Source organism: Bacillus rossius, chromosome 11 (genome assembly GCF_032445375.1).
Source record: "Bacillus rossius redtenbacheri isolate Brsri chromosome 11, Brsri_v3, whole genome shotgun sequence".
Classification (NCBI taxonomy): Eukaryota; Metazoa; Arthropoda; class Insecta; order Phasmatodea; family Bacillidae; genus Bacillus; species Bacillus rossius.
Genome location: NC_086338.1, coordinates 48186803 through 48203836, shown reverse-complemented (window position 1 = coordinate 48203836; position 17034 = coordinate 48186803). Strand labels below are relative to the sequence as shown.

Genomic DNA, 17034 nt, shown 5'->3' with positions numbered 1-17034 from the left:
TGCTGAGCGATAGGCATGAACTGGAGTATCCTGTCTTGGCAAACCCACCCAGGCCTAGAGGCCAGCCCCTGCCCCAGAGGCCCCCGAAGAAACACCATTCGGGGCACAAAAACGGTAAAGGCCGGGAGCAAGGTCAAGTGACGGATCAGCCAGGTACTAAGGCGCCACCCAACTCCACCCCTCCCCCCAGTGATTCCAAGAAAGTCGCGCCTGGGCAACAACAAGCCAGCCCGTTGCAGACTGACTCACCAACAGTAATGCCAACTGCTTCACCGCAGCTAAATCCCGCGGAGAAGCCAGCGATGGACGCGAGCGACTTTCTGAAGCTCGTAGGCCAATCGGATGCCCTTACACAGGACCCTAACCTGGCACACGTCCTGGAACCAATGTGCATTTTAATGGCTATTTGGTGTAATCCGTCCAAGTCAATAGAGGACAAAATAAAAGCCACCACGGGCTTCGTGACAGCATTAGCGGCCAGCTTTAATGCCGCACACCCTTAATTTAGGTTCTGCCATTAATACTACCCCCGTAGACAGTAGATTAAGTACCATCCTTTACTGGAATGCACGAGGAATTAGAAATAAAATAATCGAATTTACCGATCATTTAATTAAACATAATATTAGAATCGCGGCGATAAACGAAACACACTTAATTCCAACAGATCGTCTAACTATCTTAAATTACACTATTTATAGGCGCGACCGCGATACCAGAAGTGGAGGGGTTGCCCTACTAATCCACAGAAGTATACAACATAGTGAATTTCATTTACCTGAATTTAATAAATTAGAAGCTGTGGCAATTACTTTTAAAGTCAATAAACAACAAATTGTGCTTATTTCGATGTATGCACCACCGGGCAGGTCACTAACTGAAAACGAGCTGGACATCTTATATGGCTCAGCTCCCACATTCCTAGCAGTCGGCGATATTAATGCCAAACATAAAGACTGGAACTGTCGGAGCAATACAGCCAATGGCCTACTGCTGCAAAGACACGAGTCTAACAAAAATTATCAAGTACATGCTCCCTCAGAGCCCACTCACGATAGCGGAGTACTAAGGCACAACCCCGATATTTTAGATATTGCATTAAATAAGAGAGTTCAAACGGGATTCGAACTCAGAGTCTTTCACGAAATGTCGTCTGACCACTTTCCAGTACATCTACTATTCGATGACGTGGACACTGACATCAGTCCTCCGAGAAAAATTAAAGACTACAAGAAAGCTGACTGGAGAGGCTTTCAGACGTATTTAGTCGATAATTTGCCTGCAGCCGATGCTGCCAACTTCAAAACAAAAGATAACATAGAATCAGCAGTCACTGAACTTACAGTTAAAATTCAAACTGCAATTAACTCGTGCATCCCAGAAAAGGTGGTTAGATTTAAGCAAGATGAACTGCCGGTGTATATTAGGGATTTAATTTCTCAGAAAAATAGATTAAGGCGCGAATATACTCGACGTAGGCAGCGCGACATTAAAGCGAGAATTAATGAATTACAGAAAATAATTTCCGATGAAATAACTCTATGGAGGAGCAGCCAATGGGAGACGAAAGTCTCTCAGCTACAGGTGCAAGATGGTAGCACCTGGAGTATGACAAAGCGATTCCTTCATAAGATAGATAAAATACCTCCGCTACAAACACGCACTGGGTTCGCTTTTACACCGACAGACAAAGCACAAGCCTTCGCGAATACCCTTGAATTAGCCTTTCAACCTAATATCGAACCCTGTGACCCGCAATTTAATGCCAGAATATACAGAGACCTTACAATTAAACTTAATCAGCCTTTAACCTCAAAACCTTACTTAACTCAATCTCAGGAAGTTAAACAGGCTATCAGGCGTATGAAACCACGTAAGGCACCGGGAAACGATGGCATTCAGGCAGTAGTCCTTAAGAAACTGCCCGATGAAATTTTGGAATACCTAGCTCAATTAATAAATGGAATACTTAAACTACAGTATTTTCCATCGCAGTGGAAAGAAGCGAATGTGATAGTTTTTCATAAATCCGGAAAAGATAAGACACTGCCCCAAAATTATAGGCCCATTAGCCTGCTGAGTACATTGTCAAAAGTAGCTGAATGCATAATTCTACAGCGACTAAATACTCACATTAAAGAAAATGACGTACTGCCGGACGAACAATTTGGTTTTCGCAGCGCGCATTCAACAACGCATCAACTGGTCCGTATTACAGAACAAATAATAACTGCGTTCAATCAGAATAGCTATAATCTCGCAGCGTTTTTGGACATAGAAAAAGCCTTTGATAGAGTACTTCATGAAGGCTTAATTTATAAATTATATAAAACTGGCTTCCCCGATTGTTATATTAAATTACTGGCCTCGTATTTAGAAAATAGATCGTTTAGAGTCACGACAGAAGGAGCACAGTCCGATTTAAAAATAATTAAAGCAGGAGTCCCACAAGGCAGCATCTTGGGGCCGGTTTTATTCAATATTTATATCCACGATATGCCTAAGCCCGCACACCGATCAGTTCAGTTTGGCTGCTACGCGGACGATACGGTATTGTTTAGCAGATCTAGTATTCTAGAACTCGCAGCAGACAGATTACAAACCGCGTTAAATTCAATAGAACAGTGGTGCACAAAATGGCGAATTAAGGTAAACCCTACTAAATCAGAAGCTATAGTTTTTACGCGTAAACATCTCCCGCCACTTGAAGATAGACCACGACTAACACTTTTCAATGAGCAAATTCCTCACAAAAATGTGGTTAAATATTTAGGCGTACACATGGATAGGAAACTACTATGGCGCGATCACATAGAGGCGAAAAGAAAAACAGCTTTCACTAGGCTCATGACCCTCTACCCCGTCATGAGCAGACGTTTAGGTAGCTCTGTTAAAAACGGAATAATAATTTATAACGCACTAATAAAACCAATAATCACGTATGCAGCGCCGGTGTGGGCAACAGCAGCGGAATCTCACTTAATCAAGCTACAGAGAATTCAGAATAAGAGTATTCGTATTGCGACAGATGCGCCTGTGTATTGCCCCGTAAGGGCTATGCACAGAGAGCTCAAACTCGAACTTTTAAAACATTATTATTTCCGAACTGCGCAAAAATTCTATGATAAATGTGCCATAAGCAGAAACCCATATATTTCATCACTGGGCGAACAAGATCCAGAGTTGCATGGAAAATATAAAATGCCAAATTCAATCTTGGCTCACAGACCTCCGTAGTGTGCTGTGGCTGGCTGAGCGATCGGCCAATCAGTCTCCCGCGAGTTGAAACTTAAATTATAGACATTAACGAATAATTTGCTTATTCAAAATGGTCCGAAGCACGCAGGTGTAGGTTCGGCTCCCGGGAGTTCACTGCCTGTTGTGTTAGGGCTGACTCCCTATGTACGATGGGCATGGCCCGCCTGGCAGGCTTCACCTCCAGTGCCGGTTGTGTTTCTGAAAGACATGGGATTTTGAATTACAAGCTTGCAACAATGCCAGAATGCGAATAGGTCTTGACTTAATCACCTGTAACTTTATACACCGACAGTTCCTCTATATTTAACTAGTAGTATAGTAGTAGATATTAGAGATTTGTAAATTAGTAATAAGTCCTAGATACTAAGTAATAGTCATCAAAAATATATATTTCTAAAATAATAATAAAAAATCTAAAAAAATAAATAAAAAAAATAAAAAAATATATATTTTTAGTTCTTATTTTAGTTTTATCTTAAGCACTGCACGTCCATCCCTGAGTTGGGTGTTTGCATATTTCGTAACGAAATGCCTAGTTTGTAAGTCATTTATCTTTTTTCTGTTTTAGTTTCTTAGTTTTTTAGGTGCTGACTGGCGGCGGAGTGAGTGGTCAGTGCAACCACTCACCACCAGGGGCGCTCGCGTCCCTGGTCACTAAATCCAGTCCTGGATAAAAAGCAAAGCGGACTACGAGTCCAAGTTCCCAACCCCCGCATGGTAGACTCTTTTCTACTCTGTCCAACGCTTCATCCAGACCATCCTCTGTCTCCTGTAAACTCCTACACGTAATGCATGCCAATTTGCATCCCGCATGAATGTGCCCAGGGTTTTCCCTGTGTCTATGCAGGTTTTACCTGGGCCCAACCTATCTCTAGTTATAGTCTAGATTTAAGAGTGAGGGGAGTTAGTCATGGCGCCAATCGCTGCCATGGCTGGCCAATCCCCTCCTAGCACATGATGCATGCGACCCTCTCCTTGCATGGCTAATCCCAGCATGACTAGGCGTATAGGCTTCGGCCTGAGACGCACCTAGGTCCCTCCCTAACCCGGACCCCTCCAAAATACACTTAGTTTTAGTTAGGTTAGGAAAAAAAAAAAAAAAAAAAAAAAAAAAAAAAAATTGTGGTCCTGTCTTCCGCAATACTGTCCAATGTTTCATCGGTTGTGAACTAGAGTACGCTAGTGTCGCCTGCCACACGCACTGTCGTCTCAGACAGCCATATTATATATATATAAAGCATAACACATGCTTAAATAGATTACAAGTAGACTACTTGAATTCGACAAATCGCGAAGCACAAAAATGATGCTACAATGTTTTAGTTTCAGCTAGTCTCGAAATCTTTTCACCGAAAAATGCATGCCCCTATGTATTCCCAATATGTAGACTATAGATACATCTTTAACTTACAGGACCAACACTACAGAAAAAAAAATCATATTTCATCAATCATAAAGCTGCTTGAAATAAAATTCTCTTCTGCTTACTGCAGCAGAGCTTAGAAAAATTAAATGTCCTCACTTGACTATGTACAATTAATTTTCATCTAGTACGTACGTAATAAAAAAAGTAAGCGCACAATTCCGACAATTTTTTTTATCAGAAGTGACCAATGAACAAATTTTCAACCAAAGAAGTATCGAATCAGCATGAGCAATTTAGTTAAGGCGTCGCTCAAGTGAGCAGTCAATGAACAGGTGAAATTCGAGCATATGGCAATTGAATATATATACATACTGTGCATTATATATTTTTTAAATGAAATGTCTGAGATGTCTACGTTAGAGCCTCTAACAGAGGTCACTGAATTCGCGAACTATTCCTGTCCCTAACTGTGAACCAATAGCAGACACAGCACGAAATCCACAGAAAAATTTTTTTTCTGCGTTTCACGAAAGATTCTTTTGGAAACACGTGGCCAAGAAACCGTTTGTAATACTTCAAGAAATACACTGTAACTTTGTACAACGCATGACTAGAGACCCGGAAAATTCACGGGTTCATTTCGTTTTATGCTAAAATTCAAATAATTGTACCTTAGTGCTGCTTCTGTCATTGGTTCACTGTTAATCTGAAGGACTGGGGGCCAATTAGAGACCCTCACTCATAGAAGTGTTGAATCATAGGCCACCCAGTCGAGACGACTCACAAGTCAGCGGCCAATGAACAGGTGGCATTTGCCCGAGTGTGTAGAGGATATTGGAGTCTATACTGGAGGTCATTGAACCCGCGAATTTTCCGGGTCTCTACGCATGGTTATTTCTGCATGTATGAAATACGTTTTTACAGATAACACTGAGTATTTCTTACGAAAATTGACGCATAATTTTACATTTTAATGGTGTTTCGTTAAGGCATTTTTTTAAACCATGAAAATATAATCGAAATTGCAACAATTTGACTTTATTTTGTTTTGCCGTGCTTATTAATATGCGCAGTAATACTGGAAAGCAATTCAGCGAACTGATTTACAAAAAATAAAAAAAAATAAACTATTGGAGGCATGATTGCTCGGGTAAAAATCCGAACCCAGTATTACTGCAAACACAATTGTGTAGAGATACAATTGTTGTATGGAATGTAAATGTACATAATTTTTACTAATATCTGTAATTTTACGTGAAAAAAAGCAGGTATAATAATTTTGAAAGCTTATACAACGAAACGAATCAGCGAATATTTTCCTGTCTCTGCGTATTTTTTTTTTTAGACGATTTTAAATAAAGGGGCTCGTGTATAGAGTGGATTCAATGTTGCACACTTGCAAATCATTCGCGAATTTCCATGAATTTCGAACGGAACGGCAAGCACTTTGGGAGGGCGACCTTTAAACGCTGATGCAAATATGACCAGCGATAAAATAAAAAAAAACTTGTCTCTCCGATAATCTCTCGCGTGCTGAGTCGACTTCCGCGGACTTCATTATTTTTTTTTACCCTTCCCGTATAGTTCAGAACCGCGTGTTTAGCAGCTGCTACCCCTTATCCACTCTTCAGTTGTTTCATCTTCATCCACGTATCCGCGTCCCACCTAATGCACGGCGGAAAGAAACGTTTACGTGTGCAGGACACTTTTCATTCGTGCTCAAAGTATCGGTCTCGCACGCCATGTTGACTTAATTTTTTTTAAAAAAATTTATTTTCTTGTCATGTGTAGAGACCTGCAAAATTCGCGGATTCATTCGGTGATAGGCTAGAATTAAAACACATATACCTCTTAGATAATTGTTCTATTGGCTTACTGTTCATATGGACGAATCTCAACCAGTTATAAACCCTCAACCAAAGAAGGATCGAATCACAGACAAACCAGCTGAGACGACTTACAAGTCGGCAGCCAATGAACTTGCGTTATTTGCCCGAGTGTACAGGGGTATGTGCAGTCTATCCTGAAGGCCATCGAAACCGCGAATTTTGCATGTCTCTAGTCATGTGTAGAGACCTGCGAAATTCGCGGATTCATTTCGTGATATGCTACAATTCAAATAATTATACCTTAGCGCTGCTTCTACCACTGGTTCACTGTTAATCTGGATTAATGAGGGCCAATTAGAGACCCTCGCTCAAAAAATGTATCGAATCACAAGCATCCTAGTTAACAGGTATCACGAGTCAGTAGCCAATGAGCAGGTTTAATTTGCCCGTGTACATAGAGGATGGTGGAGTCTATCCTACATGTCATTGAAACCGCGAATTTTTCAAGGTCCTGCGCATAAGTTGTCTTAATTACTATAATTTGCTAAACTTTTTACGCCCATTTTGTTACACTTAGTGAATATCTGTTGAACATATTTCTGACGTAACTAATTAAATCTTAGTTATGGTGTTAAAATAAACACAAATTCCCTTAAATGAAAGTAGTATGTAAGGCCGTTCGTATAGAGTGGAAAAAATTCCCATTTTCAACGACCTCTACTCTGTTTGAAAAAGCAGTGAATTTAAAATTTTTTTAACGAAGAAATTACCTGAATTAAATGAAGAATTCTTTGTAATTTCGGATAAATTGTAAAAACCACCCCTGTTTCAAATTCCAAATTCCTTTCTCCGCTGCGAACAGGGTGAACAGGCGAGTGTGAGGAAGAAGGGCGTTCTTGCTGTGGACAGTGCAGATTTATTCTTTTGTCTTGAAGGGTTTAGGGGAGAGATAATGGAAAGTTATAAACTCTCCAGTGTTGTGATTTACTCGACGAAGAAGCCTGTGTTTCCTCAGCCGCGATACTTTTAACGATATCGCAGCTCGGTGTTTATTTACCTCCTGCTAATGGACGCGCGCAGTAAACACTACTCCCCAGAAAAAAAGAAAAACAACACAGTTCGACCAGTTTATTGCCACGTCGACGCAGCATGTTTCGGGTTTACGAGTTCTCCGACGCGCGAGGCCGCCAACAAAGCACAGCGGAACATTCTTCATGCGCATCACAAAGACGGCGATTCAGCCCATTTTTTTCTGTTCTCGACCTTCAAATGTAGGAGATGCGATCAAGATAAATTACAGCTAGGGACCGGGAGAATCCGCGGGTTCAATGACCTCTAGGATGAACTTTATAGTTCTACGTACACTCGGTCAAATGTCACCCTCTCATTGGCTGCTGTCTTGTGAAGGTGTCCCAACATAGCGGCCTGTGAGTCGATACAGCTTCGGTTGAGTGTTTCTCACCGGCCCAGAGTCGTCCAGGTGAGTTGTGAGCCAATAGCAGAGGCAGCACTGAGGTATAACTATTTGAATTTCAGGCTTTCGTGAAATGAATCCGCGAATTTTTCCGGTCTCTAATTACAGCTAATAAATGTTATCGAAGCAACTCCCGACGCTACATGTATTTTGAAGCAATAAGCCCGATAGTCTGGCCCGTTGAGATAGTCGGTGTCTAGTTTTGAGCAAGTCGTGACTTGTCCGTCGGCTTCCAGGGCCGGAAGTGTCAAGTGCCGCGTGTCAAGTTGGCGACCACACGTTGGAATTTGAAGTTCAAAAAAATTGACGAAAAATAGTGCTCAATTTGTGCATGACTATGGAGACATAAAAAATTAGCGGATCAATTTCGTAACACGTTAAAATTTAAATAATTATAACTTCAGGCAGCATTTACTATTTCTTCCCGGTATCCAGCCATAAACAAGTAGAATGGATTGGTTACCCAGTCACGAAGATCCAGCTCAAGCACGTGACCTTGTTATCTACCAATGAGCATTCTGAAAAAAAAATATTCATCATACGTACGTTATTTATTAGTTTCTTTTCAACAGAAAAAGTTCTTAGCAATGGCGTATATCCAAAAACTTACATCAAGTCATGCACTCCCATTGCACAAATCTTTTAAAGATAACATACGTAGGCAAGTTGTCTATATCATGGAGTGGAATGAATCAGAGAAATAGTAAGTGGCTCTGCTAATAATAATTGAGACAAGAAAAAAATTTTTAGCGGAATCCTTTCGCGATGTGCTGAAACACAAACACATCGCTTCTGTGATTGGCTCACAGCAGTTTATCTGAAGGACTTAGCCAATGGAAAACCTTCAACCAAAAAAAAAAAGTACGAATCGCCAGCATCCCATTTGAAAGGTCTCACGAGTCAGTAGCCAATGAGCATTTGGCATTTGTCTGAGAATGTAGGGGATTGTGGAGTCTATCTGGGAGGTCATTGAAGACGCGAAATTTTTACAGTGTCTACTAATAAGAGCTATAATTATTGCTAATAAGTAGGGGCATGCAGATTTCGAGACTCGATGAAAGTTAAAACACTGTAGCATAGTCTGTGTTTCGTGATTGGGTGAGTTTCTCCCAGGTACATATCGATTGTAACAACACCAATCACAGCAATTCAGTGCGGGAAGTAAACGCGTCCTGAGTGGCTCGGTCAAATAAGGCAACGAACGACTTCTCTCGCATACGGCCGCCAATCACAAGGAAGAAAACGCTGGTGCGGGTATACATTTTTGCAGTATAATAAGCGTTCAGATCTTTTCGCGAAAAATGCCTGCTCATAATAATAAGTAGAGACATGCAAAATGCGCGGATTCATTTCGTGATAGGCTGCATCAAAACAACTATACCTTCGTACCGCTTATGCGATTGGCCCACATTTTATCCGGGAACTGTGAGCCAATGGGAAACACCAAACCAAGAAAGTACCGAATTACGGACAGCCTAGTTGAGACGTCTCACGGGTCAGTAACAAATAAACAGGTGTTATTTCCACGAGTATTTAAAGGACTGTGGAGTCTATCCTAGAGGTCAGTGAATCCGCGAATTTTGCAGGTCTCTAATAATAAGGCAATTAAGCTTTTTTTATAGTGTTTGACACAACTTTTGTTCACGTACGGTGGTGTTACGAGCGCGGGAAGTCCCGGCGAAGTGAGATGAACGCGGCGAGGTAACGAAGTATTTTCGCGGTATATTGGAACCACGCCAGGTCGCTACGAGATATCATACCCGTTTAGGGTGCGTGTAAATATTGGAGGGAACTTTGAAGGGGGGGGGGGGGGTGGAAGAGAGAGAGAGAGAGAGAGAGAGAGCGAGAGAGAAGGGATGGCACATTTTACGACCCATTTCGTTTCTGCTTTGTTCCTGGTCTCGGCAGCCGTGATTTACACGTCGGCTGGAGACCTCCTGCTCTAAGTCGTTGGCAATTTCCGTGCAAACAATTCCAACTCTGGAGGGGTGGGGGAGGGAGGGGTGGTATATGGTTGGATAAAAATACTACGGTTTCCATTCCAAACGCGTGAAACCATATCACGCAGTGAGTTGGTGCAGTTGTGAGACACTGGAAACGTGTATATGTATGATTTATTGTAAGAAAATGTATTGGTATATATATTTAAATTGTGTCTTCGTTAGTTTTTTGACATAAATGTTTAAGTTATTAAATATCTTTAAATCTTTATAACTTTAGAATTAGATAAATTTTAAGAAAAGGCCCTTTTAATTTTATGCCTTTAATATATTATACTTTAGGTAGCTAATGTGTAGAGACCGGAAAAATTCGCGGATTCATTTCGCGATAGGCTAAAATTCAAATAATGAACAGCCGTTATTTTCCCGAGTATACTGAGAACTGTGTAGAATATCCTGAAGGTCATCATCTCATCGAAAACGCGAATTTTTCCAGTCCCTACTTATGTGTATCTTATATGCTGATTTTTTGTTGTTATTTTCATATTTGTACTGATATATGCTAATTCATATTTTATTTAAATATATTTGTGACAATTTTTGGTATGTCTAGGCTATAATATTTATCAGGTTTACTTTGCATGTACTAGTTAGTAAATATGTATGTGGTCAGTATAAGACAAGACGGTACGTCTTAACTTCGCCACTTAAAATAAGACAATAAATTAAATAAATTTCTGGAGACATGCGTGAATCGGGTTATTTTTTTCTTCTCATTTTCCGTTTGCAGAGAAAAAAATATACTTTTACAAAAGATTCATTTGTAATACTACAAGAAAGATATTGAAACTTTGTACAACACATGGCTATGGTTTTTTTTTTTTTGCATATATGAAATACGTTTTACGAGATAATACTGAGTATTTATTACAAAAATTTGTGCATGATTTTATATTTAAATTGATGTTTCATTCAAGCTTAAATTTGCGCAGTTATAACTTGAAAGTTATTCAGAGAACGGTTTACAAATAACTTTAACTATTGGAGGTACTGGGACAACATAAATCATAAATGCCTGGGTAAGAATCCGAACCCAGTATTACTGCGAACAATGTTTTGCAGTGATACAGTCGTTTTCACGTAAATATACAAATGCTTATACATAAATATTTCTGTTCCATTTTACAAAAAAAAAAAAAATCTGTGTGCTGGAATGAACTCCAACACATTTGTTCACAAATATTCTGTATCTGTTTTAATTAGGTTGCTTCCACATTTTACAACTGCCGGCCGTATTGCATGCGATTGGGTCATTTGCGTTTGGTAATGAGTTTTATTGATTTACTGTTAGGGCCATGTTTTTTTTAAAGCTTGACGATTTAGACACTTGCTCAGAATTAGAACACTGTAGCATCATCTGTGTTTTCGTGATTGGTCGAGTTTCTTTCAGGTACGCGTCTAACTGTCGGCACACCAATCACAGTGATTCAGTGCAGGAGCAAACGCGTCCTGAGTGGCTCGGTCAAACCAGGCAATGGCTTCTCATGCAGACGGCCGCCAATCACAAGGGAGAAACCGCTGCCGCAGGCATACCTTACTCTATTTCAGTGAGCGTTCAGAGTTTTTTTTTCCCGCAAAAAATGCGAACTCCTATTTTGTTTTGTTTTCATAAATCCGTTTATTAATAAAAGAGATTACACATAGAGGTGAAGCCAAGAAATACAACAATATATACATACAAAAACCATTTACACACAATTGCTGCAATACCAGACTGTCATTGTCTCTTCCTGCAGTCCATGACACGAATAAAATACAAGGGGATAAAATAGCATACATGAAAAACAATACACGACCAAATATACATAGAAGCATGGGGAAAAGTAGTCAAAAAAAACCCACAAACTACTCCTATTTATTATCCTTCGAGATGTGGCACGGACTACCTATATGGTCCAATGAGAACGTAGTTCGAGTGTGTAATGGTATGCATTGCAGCTTCTATTAAAATTACTACGTGCATTTTTCAGAGCTTTCGAATCCTCTGCTAATTCTCTTATTTTTTTCCGTGGCTTCCCGAATGCAGACCTGGCTAGGATGATCCTTCACTAGAGACTCGATTATTTACCGCATTGTTTTCGCTCTGGCTATACGCAGGTCATTTCATGATCGATCAAGAGCTCAATGAACATGTAAACAAGTATATATAAGTATAATCACATCCTGTAACCAGCGTAAATAATCAATGGGATAACTCTACGGAAGTAAACACTCTTGTGAAAATCCAAAGGGGAAAATGTGAGTAAGTAGATTTTTTTGGTAACGGATTTCTCAATATAAATATAAAAATTTAATAATTCAGTAACAATTATTCTTACTTAAACTATATTAAAAAATATTTATAAAGGAGTGTGAGTTATTTTGTAATAAGTAGGTACACTTTAAAAATACTGGACCGATTTTAAAAGCCATTTCTATGTTTTAAAGCTACATTATTCCAGATGGGAATACGGTATGTTTAAGTAAAAAAAAAAAAAAAAAAAAGAGATACTTTCAGTACTCTCCAGTGATATGTAACATCTAACCTCGGTAAAGAGCAGATTCGTGTGTTCTCATGTTGCAAACACATAAATAATAATAAGAATCTCGGACACAAAATTTAACGTAGAATTCTTTAGAATAATGCCGAGCGTGATATTTGAACGCAAATTGAGTTTTCCTATAAATTTCTGGACGTGAATCACACGTAGCTTCCGCATGCGCCACTAGCATTCGCTGCCGTAGCAGCTACGTCGACTATCGAATAATTTTATTAGCAGACCGAAATTTTAAACTAAATAATGATACGGCTCCGATAAAAGCGGAAATAATTTAAAAAAATATATACTAAACCCCGGATTTGAACTTGATCTTCGACAAGGAACTTCATTAAAATACTACTCATATTGTTAAAAATTCACTAAGCAGTTAATACCAGAAAGTTTCCATTTGACTTTGTGAACTTTCGTTCGCGTCATCCACCACAGATGGCAGCAACTATGGTTACACATTTCCGTTCCATGCTGTATACACCGAGAGCTAAGATGTTACACGTCAAAAAATAATGTTTGTCCGGTTGTTTGTTCCCTATCAAGTATTACGCCGGGCAGGTACTTCGGCTAGTAGTTTATGTTTACAAAAAAAAGAGTACTCATGATTCCTAGGGATAGGAAAATTTCGCGGGTTCATTTCGCGATAGGCTAGCATCAGAACAACTATACCTTCGTACCGCTTTTGCGATTGGCCCACATTTTATCCGGGGAACTGTGAGCCAATGGGAAACACTAAACCAAGAAAGTGCCGAATTACGGACAGCCTAGTTTGAGACGTCTCACGCGTCAGTAGCCAATGAACCAGGTGTCATTTCCGCGAGTATTTTAAAGGACTGTGGAGTCTATCCTAGAGGTCAATGAATCCGCGAATTTTGCAGGTCTCTAATGATTACAGAACGATGCCAAACAGACGCCGCTAGGTGATTGGTCGGTTAACTGCCGCCTGATTGGCTCGCTGCATGGAGTCGGGTGCCGGCGGGTCTGCAGCTGCACTAATTACCCGGGGGAACACGTGCTGGGCTTCGGGCTAATCACGGCGCAGATGCACGGGTCTCCTGCTCGAGGCGCGTCGCCGACCCACGGCTCAGTATCAGTGCTTAATGAAGCACCCCCCCCCCCCCCCTCCAGCAGACTCTCGTCTGACTGATAAGGGGATAACATCATCGCTAGAGACCCGGAAATTTCGCGGATTCTTCTGGCCTCAGGACAGAATTCAAAGTTATAGGTGTGCTCTACCTTTGTTTACTTTCCCATTGGTTGATTTCTTGGCGAGAACATTTTTATCCTTGTTATTTGGCACTACCTGATTCGCTTACTTCTCTCCTAGCTGGGCATCGTTGGCTCACGGTCGTAGAGGGGCGTGTCCAAGTAACTGCGGTCCAATCATGAACACAGTGCGAGAGTGTGAAGGTTTGCATTCTAGCTTGCGACTAAATGAATGCGCGAAAATTCCGGGGCTCTAATCATCGCCAGTGAGGGCCGCGGGGCCCGAATGCCGCAACTTGGCATCGAACCCCGCGACCCTTCAGGAGTACCAGGTGGCGTCCTGCCGACCCCTAACCTCCTGTTTTGACCTATGTGAGTTCAGTTTTGACTTTTGTTATTGACTTTCTAACCAAGCTGCGAAGCTGTGTTATATTGGAAATGGCCTGTAATAATCTACTTTAATTTCGTGTGTTGATTCTACTTTAATCGCCGACCGACGGCCGTCGGTGGATCACGCTTCAGTGAAAACTAACCAGTGGCGCACCCAAGGGGGGAAGGGGGGGGGGGGTTGGGTGGTTTAAACCCCCTCCGAAAATGCGAAGAAAATATCTAGAATGGAAAAAAGTAAAAAACATTCCCAGTCCCAGCAAAAATAGGTACGATGGTCTATGGGCAGCGCTCAATCTACCAAACTTTGTGAGATGTTTTCACGTCAGTGTATACATTATGGTGTTTAGTATTGCATTTGTAGCCTGCTACCGTGAATTACTTTAATTTTTTTTTTACAAATTAGTTTGTGTTATATAAAAACTTAGAATTGTTTGTGCGCTACTTTTATCACAATTTTTGCATAATTTTGGACTGTATTTCTGCAGTTTCAACTAGACATTATATGTGTGAATATTATACCCTTTGTTTTTGCTCGTAGAGTGAACTTAATTTGTGTGTGTGAATGCAGTAAAAAGCAAACCATCATTATCAGTGATTTAAGTTGCACGGAATGTGGACTTTAATGCATGCTATGATTCTCATGGTATTAAAATAATACTGATTTTGAGCGTACGAGACCCTGAGTTTGATAAAGGTATATTTGTTTGATTATTGTCTAAAACAAATTTATTACCGTACTAAAAATTATTCTTTTTTCTACCAGCAGTATATTGAATAACTAGATACAAAAACTTCTTAAATAGCGCCAAATTTCACCTAGAAATCCAAATTTCCCCGGGAGAGGACCCCCGGACCCCCCCCCCCCTCTTTATTTTTGAAACCGATGTTCCTTCATAAAAAAAAACCAACTTCAAACTCCCCTTCCCCCCCAAAAAAAAATTCCTGGTGTGCCTCTGAACACACAGCCAACGGCGGCACTGGGATTCGGTGAGCCCTGGGCCATTTAACTTTCTGATATTTTGGATGCACAGAAAAATAATTCTGTACTCTGCCAAACCAGTTACCAAGAAACAGTTTGTAATCCTACAAGAAATATGCTGTAACTTTTTGCAACACTTGGTTATGGTTATTTTTTTATTTAATTTGTAATTTACATGAAAAAAAAAACTACATCAATACAAAGAAAAGGTCGCAGTAATATTGGGTTTGGATTCTTACCGGAAATTTATGCCTTGCGTTGTCCCAGTACCTCAAATAGTTCAAGTTATTTGTAAACCGTTCCCTGAATAGCTTTCCAGTATTAACTGCACACTTTATAACAAGCACTGTAAACAAAATAAAGTCAAATTGTTGAATATTCGATTATCTTTTCCATGGTAAAAAAAAAATTATACCAATTTTCGTAAGAAATACTCAGTATTATATCGAAGAAATGTATTTCATATAAATGCAAAAAAAAAAAAACGTAGCTATGTGTGTTGTACAAAATTACAGTAGATACCTTTATTGTAGTACTAGCTGACCCGGCGAACTTCGTACCGCCTTAGCGCAGCAATGATGCACTACTTTATTTTGTATAGCTGACCTATCTTAGGTATGAGTACCTATTCAATTTGAATCACTATAACTGAAAAGGACCTTACTAATTTAATTAAATAAAAAACAAAATATATATTGTCAAAATAGTGTTTATTCCATAGGATTCAATAATTCCACTAATGTTTTTACAAATTGCTATTGAACAACTTGGCATTTTTAAGCAAACAATGAGCTCAATACCACGCGCGCTCTATAAATCAACTAATAGTCTCTGTACCCCTCACTGCTTCTCTCTACTCTAATGCTTTTTGATAAACTATATTTTTAGTTTTATGTTCTGGCGCGTAAATAAATAATGTTGATGGTTTTCCGACACGGGAACAGGCGACATATAATTGGCCATGTGAAAAACATGGATTTTCTAGGTTGATGCCACATACACTTAGCGACTGCCCTTGCGATTTATTTATTGACATTGCAAATGCAAGCCGCACTGGAAACTGTAAACGCTTAAAGCTGAATGTCATAAGGTTACTTTAAAAATATTTATATTGTACAAAGTGTTGGGTTAGTTTGGAAATAATTTTATATATGGTGGTTCAGTATTCTTAAATTTTCTAATTTTCCGTTAAATTTTTTCTTTCATAAGCACCTTCTCGTGACAATAACAAACACAACAAAAAAAGAATTAGTGAAATCGGTTCAGTCATTTACGCGTGATGGCGTGACCAAGGGAAATAGGAATTCATTATTCTTAAATTTTCTAATTTTCCGCACAATTTTCTTAATTTTTTCTTTCATAAGAACCTTCTCCTGACCATAGCAAACACAACCAAAAAAAATTAGTGAAATAGGTCCAGCCGTTCACGCGTGATGCCGTGACCAAGGAAAACGGGTTTCATTTTTATATATATAGATTGCGAGCTATTCCTTGGCAAACTGTTTTTCCTAAGGAAATAATTTGTAAAAGTACAGAAACAATTTTATTTTTCTGTGTACCTCCAAGTCGGGTTAATTGGGACATGGACGGTTCTTGCACTTCCTCCGTTGTCTCTGTGCCATAGTAGGCCTACCTGACTTCACGGCGAAGCGATTATAAATAGCGTAGCACTAGACCTGCGGGGAGAGAGGAAGGGAAAGGGGTTTCATAGTCATGGCCGGAAGGGATATGCACTTCGGGCTTCTATGGCCAGAGCCACTCTCGTTTTTTTCCTCCCCCCCCCCCCCCCCCCCAACAGCCAGTAATCTTCGATCGGCAGAGCCAACCCGGGCTCTCGTTAGCGATTACGCGATTGGCCGACGGCAGAACTCGTGACCAGGCATTGGGTTATCTGGATCGTAAATTTGTGGCTAAAACGCCGCCACCAAAAATAAACCGGTAACAACAACAAAAAAAGAACATATTGACGCGTGCTTCAACCGGCCATAAAGTACAGAAGTT

General features: G+C 40.1%; 1 protein-coding gene across 1 annotated transcript in view; it reads left to right on the top strand.

The window, feature by feature from the left end:
• Positions 1-17034, top strand: part of LOC134536465 (uncharacterized) — a 117983-nt gene that overhangs the window by 65996 nt on the left and 34953 nt on the right. The gene's annotated exons all lie outside the window — the stretch shown is intronic.